This window comes from Phragmites australis, chromosome 21 (assembly GCF_958298935.1).
Source record: "Phragmites australis chromosome 21, lpPhrAust1.1, whole genome shotgun sequence".
In the NCBI taxonomy this organism is placed as follows: Eukaryota; Viridiplantae; Streptophyta; class Magnoliopsida; order Poales; family Poaceae; genus Phragmites; species Phragmites australis.
Window position 1 is genome coordinate 20480810 of NC_084941.1, and position 16755 is coordinate 20497564.

At 41.0% G+C, this 16755-nt stretch overlaps 1 pseudogene; it reads right to left on the bottom strand.

The window, feature by feature from the left end:
• Positions 1-5445: 5445 nt before the first annotated feature.
• Positions 5446-9639, bottom strand: LOC133903215 (uncharacterized; annotated as a pseudogene).
• Positions 9640-16755: the final 7116 nt, after the last annotated feature.

Genomic DNA, 16755 nt, shown 5'->3' on the forward strand with positions numbered 1-16755 from the left:
TTTCGCTAGAACGAGTGGGTTCCAAAACGTCAATACCTGTGCATATATATAGAGTAATGCTACGCCCAAGGTGGTTAATTTACTTAGGCCTTCTTATCGCATCCAAAAGGCTAGAGGCTTTCACGACCAGAGACACTCGATTAGAGGCTGCCCGCAAGACCACGCCTAATATTCACAAAGTCGGGTGATATTTGCTCGTATGCGGTAACAAAAACTCGAACTCAAGACCTCACAGCCTATGCGTACGCATGAGCCATCTAACCATCTCGGCTATTGTCCGTTCGTGAGTATAGTAGCAAAATAAATCCTTTTGACATCTTCTGACTGAACATTTGAATAGCTATTTGGATATTTAAATGATCTCAAATAAAAAAGTGATCAACTACAAAGTTGTAAATCTCATCGAGTACTATAATTTTCATATAACGATTTCTCCCATCCGACTTCGTGTGAAAAAGTTATGAATTTTTTAATGTGAGCTGTCATCGACCACTCCGGCAACTTTATTATAATTATTTGGGCATTTAAATGACCTCTAATTAAAAAGATTTCAACTACAAAGTTGTAAATCTCATCGATAGCTATAATTTTTATATAAAGTTTTTCCCCATCCGACTTAGTATGGAAAAGTTATGAATTTTTTAAGATAAATTGTGACCCTAACAATTATCAGTGGCGGTTCGTAACTAGAACGGGCACTAATACTGATTATCAGTGGCGGTTCGTGGCTAAAACTGGGACTAATATATCAGTGACGGTTCGTGTCTAGAACCGACACTGATACAGTCACTATCACTGCCGGTTCGTGGCTAGCTATCAGTGCCGGTTAATATCTCCTGAGCTGTTGTTCGTGCACGGGAGTTTAAGAACCGGTACTGATACGTCTTCAGTGCTGATTTTACTGTCGAACTGGCACTGATGGGCACTACATATATGGTGTTTTATAGTAGTGTGGGATGATTACTATAGGCGGTTTCTTATATAAATCGCATGTGTAAAAAATCATTTTAATAGGTGGTTTCTTATGTGAAGCTAGACGGGGATAAATTTTATGTAATGATTATAGTCCTTGACAAGATCTATAACTTTGTAGTTAAAAATATTTTCATTTGAAGTGATTCAGATGTCCTTTGTGGTTAAAAATATTTTCATTTGAAGTGATTCAGATGTCCAAATAATCATTTGAAGAGAAATCAAGCTACGACTATCATAAAAATCAGAGGGTGAAATATCAATCCTATTAATAGTTTGAGCCATACTCAAATAAGTTTGTCCAGAACCTTAAACCTTGGGAGGAGCATACTGAGAATGATCATGTACAAGCCTAAAAAAAAAAGAATTTTTGAAATAGGTTTTGCCCCCACTAGTAAAGACAGAAATAGAAATAGCTCCTTTTCCAGTATCAGTTTTAGCCTTCTTAAGAGTCCTCTCACTAATATCAGACCTAAATGCAGTTTTAGCCTTCTTAGGAGTCCTCTCACTAATATCAGACCCAAATGCATATTTTGCTTTGCCATTATTAGAGGGGACAAGAACATATTCACTTTGAGGTGGCTCATCCACAGGATTTTCTTAGATTCACTTTCAGGGATGATTACCATAGACGGATTACATAAGAAGCCGTTTATGTGAAACAATTATTTGGACATTTAACAAGATATATCTCAAAAAATACGTCCTTGAACTAATATAGCCATTAGAAGGCACTGCACGTCTCAATTATATATCAGTCCTCCTCTACAATAATAAAATATTTTATCACATTAGGCCATCTCTAACAGAATCTCTTTCTGATTACTGTTCTTTTTACAAAAGAATTCTAGTTTTCTTTAGCACTCTAACGGTTTTCTTTCGCTGTTCCTGTCACGAATGGTTTTCCACATCTATTTCCTTCACCTTGAGATTCTCTCTTCTTTCTTTTCACGAATCTCTCGAAAGAAAACTGTTGCAGATAAAGTGAAAATAAAGAGAACGAGAACGAGAAGAGAAATTAGAAATATAATAAAATAAAAGAAATATAATTAGAATGATCTTGTTAGGTCGATCCATAACCACTAAAGCACCGATTAAAAAAAACCAGCATGCATGCTACCTAAAATCAAGCCCAGGAGGATCATGTGAAACCCCCTTTTAAATCATTATAGTTAGCGACCAACCACGATGTCGATCGATGCAAACTGACAAGATGCTTCCATTAACCATTTGTTAAGACTCTAATCAACTCGATCGACAAATCTATGAACTTTTTGCCTGGCGATCAACCGCGTGTATTAACAAGCTCCCTCTCGCTTTCTCCCGTTTATTTTTTTTCTTTCTCATGCGTGTCTTACAGAAGAGAGGACAATCTAATCAGGAAATTAAGGACCTGCCCTACTCTATCCAAAAGAAATTTGTTTCTTCCTTTTTTTTTCTCTGCAGGGAAAATTTCTTTCAGAAGATGCAATGGAGGTAGAATTACGTCAAGATACCCAATGAACATCGGACCGCGGTGAGAATGTAGTTTTGGAAATACTTATAACAAAAACATATCGCAGCATGACATGAATCAAACACATAACTGGATTGGAGCAGCATCGCTTCAAAAACCTGCAAACACATCCAAAAACTCCATACTTTGTCAGGACTAATGTCGACGATGATGAAGATGAGAACGACAACACCACTTGCACACTCACTAGATCACCCAGAATTCACCTTGCGTTGGACTCAAAGGCACCCTCCTCTCGGCCAACTTAACAACGACCGGTGATCACCGTACATCCAACTATGCTTGGCCCGCCTCAATCGACCCATAAATTGTTTTCAAAAGTTGAGGGGCAAAGATGCTAATTACAGAGACTAGATAGGCGCCAGCAGGGACCTGCGTGTAATAACAGGTAGTTTAGGGTGGTGGGAGAAAAAATAAAAAAATCCCCAGCTGCCTCTGTGACTGACTGCTACGCCACTGCTGCTGCTCTGCTCTGCTCTTTTTATAAAATATAAACCGGTAGGCATGATGCATCTCTCATTACTGATATGTAATGCTACGCTCAAGGTGGTTAATTTATTTGGGCGTTCTTGTCGTATCCTAACAAGATATATCTCTGAAGATATATCTCAGAAAGTACGTTCTTAAAAATATACCCATTAGATTTTGCAAGAATAAAAGAGAGAAATTAAGTGAACATACATTAGACTGATTAGAGACAATTTTTTTCAGACCATATACTGATGTCGAAAACGGCCTATGCACACGGATTCAAGTGTCATCTGAGAGATTTCAGAATATAGCATCAATCCCAGCTACCGCATCAATCCCAGCTGTAACATGGAATCACAGACACTAGTGAACATACAGCATCTAATCGATCTAGGCTAGTTGTAGGTTGCACTTGCACCCTGGGTCGGTGAAACAGAAATTTCACGGTGGAATTTTGGAGCAGCGGTCGGTGCTGGACCGCAGCAGAGTTTGTAAAGCTGTAGCATGTGCTGGACCATGCGCATCACGACGCATGAATGTTTGTAAGGTGTGTCCGGAGGTCGGCTGTGCATGCACAGCGGACACACGCGGCGTCAAGCGTGAGACGTGACGCACTGCTAGCGGCGTGATGGGCAGCCATCAATGAAGTGCTCAGCTCCGGTGCGCATCTCGTGCGCGACCACGACTGCATTCGCAGCGCAGAGCATAAAAAATGCTCAGCAAGCCAGTGAGCGAGATGGCGCGCCCGATGGCCTCTGTAGTTTCGTCCTAGTACAGTGCTCGATTGATGTTTCTATGCATCGCGAAAATGCGATCGAAAGCGAAACACGTACCAGAGCACAGTAGATGTAGCTGGCCACATGTTTTGTGTACGTATTCGCATCGTTCTCATGTGGGCAAATTGGTGGGCAGCCGCGACAGGGTAGCTTCTCATTGCAAGAAAAACAACAGCTGAGCCTTGATCGAGTCAAGGATGGGTTGATATGGCCGGCGTTTATTTGTTTCGGTTTCTACAAAGATTCTAGCCTCTTAAGGCATAAGCTCAAACAAAAATCTAGCTTCTAAAAACCCAGCCTAGGTTTTGAGACTCTCAGAGCTTCATAAAAGCAAGAAGCGAAAAATAGACCACGGGTTTTAGAACTACCTACAAATCGAGGGATCTCCTACTAAGCTTCTACCGGATAGGAAAACTTTACCGGTAAACCCAATTTCTTTAAGATATCATATTTACCAGATTTTTCGAACAAACTCTAAAAAAATAAAAATTTTAATTTTTTTGGCATGATTTCCTTAGAAATTGGTTCCAATCCATTAAACATATTAGAAAGATTCATTACATCAATCATAACAATATGATCCTACGTGCAAATGTTGTTGGATATATTTAAGCAAAATGATGAACATAGATCAAATGATACATCAATCATATTAAAACATATAGTAGACCCCTTAAGAATCAACAAAACATTCACATAAGCATCCACCAATAAGATAACAACAAGAGACATCTTCTTCTTATAGGCTTACATTGCTACAAATGTTAACATGTAAAATATTAAAAATATAGTCACAAAATCAAATCTCAAAGCAATGTTTGCATATGAATTACCTTTTAGCATTGGTAGACGCTCTTGAGGATAGCTGGCTTGTTCTTATTCCTAGTTGATCTTGAACGTAAAGAGATTGTTTCATCGATCCTTGTACCTACAATGTCAAATATAAGATAATCTTCATATGCACTATATGATTTTGTATGTCACAAATTCAATTTAATTATTTCACCTGAATCACTGACTCCACCAACACAAGCTCCTTCACCGTGGCCTTCACCACTATCGCATACAATGTCAAATATAAGTCAATCTTCACATTTATACGAAGTTGTATGCCAGAAATGCAATTAAATTATATCACCAACACGTTCTCCACTACCACCAGCTTCTACGTTGACTCACTCATAGAGATGCACAACCAATCCATAATTGGATTGCCATTATCGTATAGAGCAACTTCCATCAATATGTTATATGGATCAAACTTTTTTCTTTGAGGCTTTGCATACCAACTTCAAACTGTTGGATATGCATCTTCAAATTGTAATGCACATGCACCAACTTATGCAACTTCTCATAACTCAACCGATTTCTTAATTTGGTATGAACTAAAGCAAACGTGCTTATGTTGAAATCGCTTTAAGGAAATTAGCTCTTGACACATCCTAGCGTAGTCTCCAGAGACTCATGAACCACCACCCAGTGCGCCTTAATATTTGGACATCGGGCCACTTACAGCCACTGAGCAAATGCCTCCCCAAGCGAACAAGCTCCTGGAGGTAACTCTAATGTGGGATGTTCTTCGGTGAAGGGAATGATCGTCCACTTCGGCCTGAAGGGAAGATCACTCAGAGGAAAATCGCTCGAGTTCCTGCACATGGAACACATGGAAGTTAGAAGCAATCACAGATGTACAAAGACAAAGCTCCAAAATCAAACACGCTTTCTTCCCTTCGATGAGCCAGGGGCTGTGCGGCGCCTCCCACAGGCTGGGAAGTCGCAACCAATTCTGGCATGCTTCTCATAGACAGCACCCCCTTTGCCAGTGATGCCATTCACATAGTTCGTAGTGTAGAACTGCATGCCAGGCGCATCAGTCCAGAGGTCCAGGGTGCGTGGGCTTGATGGGTCTCTCAGTTTGGCTACATGCTTTGGGCCATTCTTCTCGACTACACAGTCCAGCACATAGTTATGATCATACCCTCCAGGAACATCATTGATGTGCTCCCCAATTCTGTGCTCTGTCGTGAAGTCGAAGGTGTGTCCTTGACAAGCATTATCTCACCAGTGGGGATTGTGTTTTCGTCAACGGGAGTGATGTGTTTCCCCTAGATCTGGATCGAATGATGCAAGATGTCACCAGAGTTATGGCCTGACAGGTTCCAGTATGTGTGCTGTGCCAGGCTGATAGGAGTGGTTTTGTTTTCTGGTGTAGCTTCCATGTCAAGTCTTAGAGTGGTAGCTTCAGAAAGAGAGTATGTTGCCCGGACAGTTACATCGCCCGAATGGCCTGAAGAATGTATAACAGTTAATGCTTGAATTTGCTGAACTTATTCAAGCATGGAGCCCTGTAGTGAAAATAAAGATGCTAATGAATGTACCTTGTTCCCGATCCTTACTGTGATACTGAAAGGTTATTGATGGGCATTCGCCATCTTTATGCTCTTCAACATCCCACACAACTTTGTCAAATCCCTCCAACCCACCTGACATTCACAATTCAGCAAAAAAAGAAAAAAAAAGAAAAGGTATATCACATGACGAGAAACCACAATGTATCCATGGAAGAAGAACGCAATATGTGGAAGTCTTCAAGGCATTTTTATTTTTCGAGAAACATCATTTTACCACAAGATTGATTCATCTAGGCGTTAAAAGAGGATCGATCGGATGTTAAAAGTACAGAGATTGCATTGTGCTATACATTTATGTGTATAATATTCGGTACTGACGATAAAGATACCCATGCTAAAAATTTATGCAGGCCATCAATAATCTAGTTGTATTATAGTGTTCGTGTAAAATTAGCCACTAGCCTAAATAAAAACTAAGTCAAGCACTTACAGGATTGGCGCGGTCATTGATCTAGGTCGACTGCAGTAGAAGAGGATAGTCGATCGACCCAATCTTCTAAAGGTAATATGATAAGTTGATTTGGTGGAGTTTCAACATTGATGATTCAAAGGCTCCGACCAGAACAGATTAAGAATCCTCGTAACCACTACGACACTACTCCGTGATTATCAATCATACCAAGACGCGTTTGATCTCGCCAAGAAGGCTTTTTCTGCAAGCGAATCAAGAACACAAGCAAAAATAGGTAGATATAATCTGGATATTGCTGATTACCAATGAAGTGCTAGAGTTTGGGATACTACAAACTGATAAACGGCGAAACTGTCTAAAACAGAATAATCTAAGCAAAATTTGAGCCTAAACTACGATGACTACTATGTCTATATATATGGGGACGTGAAGAGGTTGCCCTAGGGTTGTGTGGACCTAAGAAGAGGCATACACAACCTGGACTCCGACTCCAACATGATTACATGACCAGACATGGTGTAAAATAGTGAGAGGCAGCACTTTATTCCTTCGACTCTGACTAAACTATAACGAATATTTGGTTGTGCCCAAATCCATTGGAAAGGGCTAGTCATAAGCTTTCCATCAAGTTCAAGATTGTCTCAATTGGACTCCGTATACGAGAGTTATGCCCGTTTTACTGTCGTATTATCCTGAGACTCCGAACTGAATTTGGAGTCCAAGTTAAGCTCGACTTGTTGCTCGAATCGACTGGCACTCGAGTGACTACGTCCAGGTAAGCTTGTGAAGCCTCTCCCATATTCCTAAGCAATAAAATATCACAAGAATTTAGTACCAATCCATCCGAGATAGCATAAATAGTGAGAAATGAGTTCACTTGGTGGTTTAACTGTCGCGCATATACTCTTGTAATGGATCCTTATACGATTTGAGGCTTATTAGCAGTGTTGCTCATATCTGAAGGAACCATGTCCTTATCATACTCCCCTCTTGAATTGGAGTCATCCTCGACTCGAGCTCATCTTATTCTCCTAAGGATGGCATCAAATCGGAAATGTTAAACGTGGGAGTAACCCCAAAATTGGCAGGTAGGTCTAATTTGTATGCATTTTCATTTATTTTCTCAATTATCTTAAACGGACCATCAGCTATAGGCATCAATTTTGATTTTCTTAACTCTGGAAACCTTTCCTTTCTCAAATGCAACAAAACTAAATCACCTAGTTCAAATTTTACTTGTTTCCTACCTTTATTTCCAGCAATCCTATACTTTTTAGTCATGTGCTCTATATTCTTTTTAATTGTTTCATGCAACTTAAGAATAAATTCTGCACGCTTCTTTGCATCCAAATTAAGTTTTTCAGAAGTAGACAAATGTAATAAATTAGCAGGAGCACGGGGATTAAGTCCATAGACTACCTGAAATGGACTTACCTTGGTGGTGGAGTGTACCTACCTGTTGTAAGTAAATTCAATATGCGGTAAACACTATTCCCACATCTTCAAAATCTTCTTTAAGATAGCCAACAATATAGTCGATAATGTGCGGTTGACGACCTCTGTTTGTCCATCAGTTTGGAGGTTGATATGTAGTAGAGAATAGCGGCTTTGTCCCTAATTTGTTCCAAAGAGATCTCCAAAAGTGGCTAAAAAACTTCATGATCAGAGACGATAGTATTAGGCACCTTATGTAGTTGAACAATTTCCCTGAAAAATAAATCAGCTATGTTTGTATCATCATCGCTCTTGTGACAGGATATAAAATGTGCCATTTTAGAAAATCGATCCACAACTACAAATATGCTATCCTCCCCCTCTTTACCCTAGGCAAACCTAACACAAAATCCATAGAAATATCCTCCCATGGTACACTAGGAACAGGAAGAGGCATGTAAAGGCCATGTGAATTTAAACGAGACTTAGCTTTATTGCAAGTAGTATAGCGCGACACATAGCGCTCGATGTCATGTCTCATCTTTAGCCAAAAGAAGTGGATGGCCAGCACATTTTTAATCTTCTTTGCTCCAAAATATGCCATCAATCGTCCTCCATATGCGTCCTGCAACAACAAAAGATGAACAGAGCTAGCTATAATGCATAGCTTGTTAGCACGATAGAGCAAACCATCATTCAACATATATTTATTCCATGTCTTCCCTTCTTTACTATGTTCAGGCACTTATTTAAAGTCTAAATTTGTAGCATATAAGTCCTTAATGGTTTCTAAAACAAAAATCTTTTGATCAAGTTGAGATAACATGGTATAACGCCTACAAAGCGCATCACCAATCACATTATCTTTTTCTTTCTTATGTTTTATGACATATGGAAATGACTCAATATATTCTACCCATTTAGCATATCGTTTATTCAGTTTAGCTTAAGTTCTAATGTGTTTCAATGATTCATGATCAGAATATATAACAAATTCTTTAGGCCACAGATAATGTTGCTAAGTTTTAAGCCCACGAACTAAAGCATACAATTCTTTGTCATAGGTAGAATAATTCAGACTTGGCCCACTTAATTTCTCGCTGAAATAAGCAACAGGTTTACCTTCTTGAATTAGCACACCTCCAATTCCAATCCCACTAGCATCACACTCTAGTTCAAAAGTCTTACCGAAATCTGAGAGTTGAAGCAATGGAGAATGGGTGAGCTTCTCCTTTGATTCTACCCGACCACCTTGATTGTATGGTACCAAGCACCTCGCTTAGCCCCGATCATCTCGCCGTCAACTGCCATGTTGCATCCATGACCTGTACATCATAAGACAAGCGCAAACATATATCCAGTTCCATCTCCAATTAGAAAAAATCAAAATTCTCTGTTGAACAACTTATACCAGAAATATCGTGAACATCAGTTGATCTGGCGTGTATAGCCCTCTGATCATCAGACCATATGGCGCATGTAATTCGGACTCCACTGAAAACTTCCTGCATAATCCTGATGCGGAGCATTCGGTGTACACTCCTCCATCGCCGGACCATCCGGTGAGCGCAACCCGCCAAACAAGTCATTTTGCAACCTCTCTATAACAAATGCTTTGGCGAGGCATCCGGCGTTCACATCCTCCATTACCGGACCATTCGGTATAAAGAACTCCCTACCTTCGCCTCCTGGAATGTTCCGATGTGAACAGTGCCTCATCGCCGAACCATTCGACATGTACAAATTCTACAGCTTAGAGACAAACACTTCAACTCCAATACCTTTGGTTAGTCTCAAACATAGATAAACACAACCATGCTTATGCAATACCAAAGATCATCAAACCAACTCAATAAACTTGTCAATCACTCATCACAAATAAATCAAGGCACATGTCAACTTGGTTTCTTAGATGACGCGCTGGTGACCGTGGACGGCGGACCAGCTGCTAGAGCACCCATTCCTGGCGATGTCACGTGGACTTGAGAAAGAAAAAGGGAACATGACATGATATTTCTTCGTAATTCCATGATGTGTACTTAAAAGACTTGACTACTTTCGCTATAGATTTTACTAACAAAGCGATAGCCATAAAAAGAAGAATCACCTCGCAAAATGGAGTGTCATGTGCCAACCTAAAGAATAGGGTAGTTTAGGGATTCAAGACCTCAATGTTCAAAATTCTTTCTCTCCTCTGTAAATGACTCTTTAAACTAATGACCGAAGAGCGGGTCTGGCAAGATCTGAGACGAAATAAATACCTAGGATTGAAACCTTTGTCACAAGTTAAATGGAATCCTGGTGACTCCCTTTTCTAAGCCGGATTGAGAAAGGTGAAGCGACATTTATTTCATTTTGGAACCTTCAATATTAAAACTCTCAATTCAGGTTCGAGGAGGATTGATTATGGGCAAAATACTCAATCAGAGGGGGGGGTGAATGATTAATGAAGCTAAATTCAAATTTTAATTCACCCTAACAAAATATTCAATTTAATCTTGAAATCAGTTCGGGATGGAGTACTATCATATCACTAAAAGTGATGTCTAGAAAGACCCAACCATTGGAATTGCCCTAAAATGTTTACTATAGAATCTAGACAATCATGCAAAACAATTCCAATAAGAATTAGGTCAATCAGACCAATGGATCTAAAGATATGAAATAAAGAAAAACTATGATAGCCTGTGATGAAATCATAACAAACCTAAATATCTCAATAATTATGAAAATTTGACCAACTAAAATTTTTAGAGAGCAACCTTGATGCTGTAGGATGATTTTGGATGGATCAAACCAAAGCAAATTGCAACATAGAGCGGTCCACCAAAAATCACCATGAAATAATGAACACGAAGAAAAACTTATGAAATTTGATCTTTATTGTATAGATGAGTTACAAGACGCATCTCCAAAGTATCCTTCAAAGTTTCCTAGTAAAACCCTAAAAACTAGATTAGTTTCCTCTAACCTCGCTCTTTATTTTCTGTTATGTCCTCTTGGCTCTGTTCCCATCTATCGGTATTTTTCGGCGTCGACACCTATTCATCGGTCGACAAACTATCATAGTACCCAACAAACAATCCAGATCAACTCCATCAGCCGATCAATTTCATCGGTCTACTCTGGCTCCGTGGTGGGCCATTCCAGCAACTACCCCACAAGACGCCAACCTAGGCCACGCCCATCGGCATCAGCCCTGGGCCATACCGGTGAATGGGCTATAGCTCAGCTCCCACCCAACTGGCATCTCATGGAGATTTGGTGATCAATCTTGGCATTGATCTTCTCGATGTTCTTCTCCACTTGTGAGATGAGTTTGATGACTTTGGGATCCATCTTCATGTGTTAGCATTGAGCTTTCTTGCTTGTGAAAGCAAGATTCTTGGTGTCAGATGAGAAAGAAGCTTCCACCCTCATGTTCATTGTCATCTCATGGTCGGTGGTCTTACCGAGCACTTGACTTGGAGTCATCTTCTTGATGTCATTGTTGTCGTAAATGATGGAGACTATCAACTTGTACTTTGAAAGAAGAGTTTGAAGTATTCTTCTCACCACTTGATCATCTTCAATTGGCATCAAACCTAACTCATTGATTTCATTAACGAGAATATTCAAACGAGAATATATATTAATCACTTTCATAGGGTAGTTGCTTGATGTCATTGAACTTAGTAACAAGCACATGATATTTCTCATTACACTCATTCTTTATGCCTTCATGTATTTCAATGAGACTATTCTAAATATCATGTGCATTGGTGAGAGAATTAACACGATTAAATACATCAACACATATAGATGATAAAATGATACTCTTGGCTAATGCATCTAATTGTCTCTCCTTGTTGGTGATGCGAGGTTTCATCCCTTCCTCGGTAACTCTCCAAGGCTTGCAAATAACAAAACAGTAGAATTTTCCAACGTGAAAGATTTATGCCATCGAATAGTGGAGCACTATGGGAATCCATCCCAATCCCAGACGTCACAACTTACTAAACGGTGAAGCCTAACCGATCACAATGAGACTAAAGCTCAAATGCCACTTGAATTGACAAAACCTTGTGAAAGGTATGAAGCTCTAACACAAATTAAAGAGCTAGATGTGAGCCCTAGCTCTGATACCAATTGTGAGGATCGTTGATATCCTAAGAGAGAAGGTGAATTAGGACATTTAGAAACTATTCGGTTCTAAAGACTTCAAAAGATAAAACTATCTCAATTTCTATCTAAATGTGCTTTAGGTTTATCTAGTGTATCTACTCTACGGATCAAAACGCTTGCAATCTATCTAAGAAGAAAATTGCAAGTAAGTAAATACGGAAATGTAAATAAGGTAGAGAGAGCAAACTCAGCACAAGGAGTATTCCGTGGTATTGATGGCATAAATATCACCCCTAGTCCACGTTGAAGCTCCACCAACGATATACTCCCGGTCGGCACCTGTCGGAGGATTAACTCCTGTCGCAGGGATCCTGAGAGACCCCTTTTTAGAGATTCGGCCGGGGGATGATCCTGAATAAGTTCGTCGGAGAAATAAATGGGAATGAATGCAACGGCCGGTGGTGAGGGAGTTGACCTAGCGCAAGAAGAAGTAAATGCACCGGAATTTAGACAGGTTCGGGCCGCACGGGGGCGTAATACCCTACTCCTGTATGGATGCTATAACTGTCCTGAGGAAGTCCCTCAAGGATGTTGCTGGTTACAAGAATGTTGGCCTATCTAAGAGCCTGGAGCTCCTTGTTCTTCGGTTGGAACTGGGCTCAACCTTCCTCACAGTGCTCTCTTGCGCTGTGTTCCTCGTGTCTGCTCTTGGTCTCTGTTTTGCTATTCTTCGTCTCTTGTCTTTTTTTCCTCTCTTTTTCTCTGTCTCTATTTCCCGTTTTCGTCCCCCCTGTTTCTGTGCCGCCAGTTGCTTTAAGTACTCGCCGGCCACGACATACCCCAAACGGAAGGAGGGGGCTCGAGTTCCGAGACGCCATAAATGGAAAGGGCATCATCATTTCTTCTGGGTGAAGTGACCGGGGGTGGAAAATACGTCGCACGCCCGGTCACCCATCACCATAAATGCCCTAGCAACGGGCGCCGTGGAGAGAGCCCACCGGGCAGCCACAGAGCAACCCGGCGTGCCCGCCCTGTCTTGTTCCCCTGCCACAGCAGCGCGGCAGATGGAACGCCTTGATCCTTACGTCGTTATCTCAAGACAAGCCGGATGGCACGAGACGGGACCCGTGTAATTAATAACCCCACGCCTCTCTGCCAAAACATAGCAGGGACTGACGCTGAGCGCTGCGGGAGCAGTTGGAGGCGTCAGGCCATGCACGCTCATTAAATGTGACCTCGGGCCTTTGACTGGTTGACACCTCATCGGTAGGCCCCTTGGGGGTCTTTCTGGGACGTCGGGGTACCGAGTGCTCGAGGGTACTGTTTACATCCCCGAGCGCTCTCTCCCGAGAATGACTTTCCTTTTCCTCGGGGAGCCGAGTGCTCGGGGGTCTTGTTCACCTCCCCGAGCACTTTCTCCCGAGCACTCTTCCACGGACCCTCGGGGAACCGAGTGCTCGGGGGCTGCCGCGTGCAGCTCGAGCACTCTCTCCCGAGCACTCTTGTACGGATCCTAGGGGAACCGAGTGCTCGGGGGCTGCCGCACGCAGCCCCGAGCACCCTCTCCTGGAACTTAGCTCTTCTGATCGTCGGGGGACTAGGGTGCTCGGGTGTGACCGTACACTTCCCCGAGCACTTTCTTCCCGGTACTTGGATTCTGTGGATCATCGGGGAACTGGGGTACTCAGGGGCCAACGACCGTGGCCCTGAGCACCTTCTCCCGGGAATTGACCATTTCTCATCCTACAGGATAGACCTCGCGGGATGGTGCCATGTGGCGGACGGCTGGCCTGGCCTCGGGATTCGGGAACCCCCGGTTCCTGATACACCGACAGCACCCTATCATGGCTATTGAGCCACGAAGTCACAAAGACAAGGCCTCAACCTGGATGAGCCGCCAAGCCACCAAGGTAAGACCTCACTACAAGCCTCTCTTTCGGTCCCTTGCCGCCGTGATAACTTCGGAGCTTGAGCCACCAGGGAAAGGGTCTTCACGTCCCCGTACATGTATCCTATCGCCGCTCCACACCAAGTTGCTGGCAAGTCACAAAGACTCCAAGGTTCTGACGGACATGTCGATACATGGTTGAATCACTCCTTGATCCACTCTCTAGATAACAATCACCTGGCAACACTCCCTCTAGGCCTATAAACACTAATCAATCACTAATCTTGTGCTTAATTGCCTTAGATGATCACTTTAAGCACTTTGGTGGCTTGGATGTCTTCTTAAGTGTCTCTATGATTCTCTGGACTCTAGCAACCTCAAATGATTGAGTGAAGGGGTATTTATAACCTCAAACCCGTCAACTAACTATTTTTCCAATGACTCAGAACAGCTGTTAACACCGGATGACCTGGTGAGAATAATAGTACTAACACCAGATCATCCGATGAGTACACTCTCACAAACTAGCCGTTAGAACCCCCACTCAAGCCTCTGTGAACACTGGACTCCGGTGTATAATTCATCTCCATTACCGGACTATCCGGTGAGTTATCTTAAGCCATCCGAGTCTTTCCTTCTTCTCTGTTTAAATTGCTCTGGTGTAAGCATCTGGTGCACATCACTTCATCACTGGACTATCCGTTGAGTTATCCTGAGTCAACTGAACCAATTTGCAACCCTCTCTGGAAATAATACTCCAGTGTACACAACATCCATCACCGGACCATCCGGTGCCTTGAACTTCATTCTTCAATATTTGGCACCCTCTCTGTGTAAATTAGTCCAGTGTTAAGCCTCTGGGGTGTACAACCCATACACCGGACCTTCCGTGTGTTGAACTCCTTTTGTCCCTTTACACTGTTCATTATCCAGTGTGTGCAAAACATTGATCACCGGACCATCCGGTTAGGCCAATCTTCCTGGAATTTCTCCAATTCGACCAAACTCTGTCTCGGCTGTGGTGGCTTCTTCATATATTGCATTCATGAGACCTACTAACATATATTCTTGACAAACATATTAGTCCCAGACTATGTTGTCATTAATCACCAAAATCACAAAATATAGCCTAATAAGGCTATTTTCGCTACAACTCGTCGTTAATAAACTTTTCTGAGGTAGTGGGAAACAACGTGGAAGGAAGAAGAAAAAAGAAAAGGATGAGAATTTCAGGGATTCTATCAAATTCTCCACCAACTCTTGATCCACGTGTCAAGGGTAACATATACGTAGCTCCTAGCTACTCATAGATGAATTTTGAAGGTCGGATTCGTCTCCAGAATTGGGGATTAGTGGTCCAATTTGTGTATAGTGGACTTAATTAAAAAACAAGGATTAATTAATGCCGAATTTGTCCATAAGCTTAAAACAAAAGTTATAGATCTCACCGATATATATGTTTCCAATGATGCTGGTCTTGTTTGATTTGGATAAGCGGTTTAGGAGAAACTGTCAAAATAGTGCTGCTGTCCGACAAGTTTTAATCTGTGCAATATTTTGTTTATCAGTTTTTGACCAAGTTAGAAGGATATTTTGCCCAACATTAGAAAAAGAAAATTGTAGTGAATTTTTAGTATATATCGGAGATGTATTTATTTGCTGTGGTTGGTTAAGAGAATTTAAAGTTACGGCAAAGCATCAAATGACTAGACTTTTAAATCGGTATTTTGGACAACGGGGAAAAATGAGTTTAAGCATGTTATTGTAAGTAGCGTAGTTGCTTTATGATTATAAATATGTGGATATCATGGAATAGAATGGAGTGTAGTTTTAATCCACAGGTTTGAAAAATTGTGGTATAGAAGACGTGACATCGGTTTCTCACAACGGTTAAGGAAAGTGCTTGACAAACTGTATTGATTTGTGTCGTATGTTTTTTTTCATACCTGTGTTTTTTCCAATTCTTAAATGCTTTTATTTATTCATGTGATGTCTTGATTCAAGTGTCATGATTCTTGTTTCTATATTGATCTATTCATATCATTCATATGTGTTGATTGGTTCTTATATTCATGTTAATGTGAGTAAGTGTTGTCCTTACTTGCTCGGTTTTATCGGTAAATATTAAGGATGTATTTAGGTGTTGTCCGTTTCAGACGAAAATGATTATTTCACTAATTTTTCAAAAGAAGATAAAATTCATTAAATTCTTATTCTTCGATGAATTCTGATACGTTATATGTTCTTTCAATTCCATATTATACTTGGTGAGTGTTTTTTTACTCACACTTGTGCTATTTGGCTTTTATGTACTAAGCAAGCACGACATGTATAGGATGAGAGTAGCACCGTCAAATTGAGCACATACACACACCCATATACCTTAATTAGTCATTCATCATAATAAGTACGTAGAACTTTATTGCTGGTTTCATGCAGTTAAACTCTTATAAGATTTGAGATGGTATCGTGGTTAGAGTGGTCTCCTTTAATAGTTCTTGGGATTGGGCTGTGATCTTTATCCATCTCTTATATGATGTGCTTGAGATTATTATTGTGATTTACTTGACCGAGATATAGGTAGTTGCAAGGATAGCTCTGTCGAATTTCTTGAAAATTTCAAACTTAGTCAGATTTTGGTGCAGTGGAGTACTATCACTCCAAGTACGTGGGTACATTGGGCGTTACAATATATTTAAATTTCATAAACGTAAAGTGTAATTCAAAACTAACAGAAAAGAACCATTTTAAGATTTCATTTCGTGGAACAA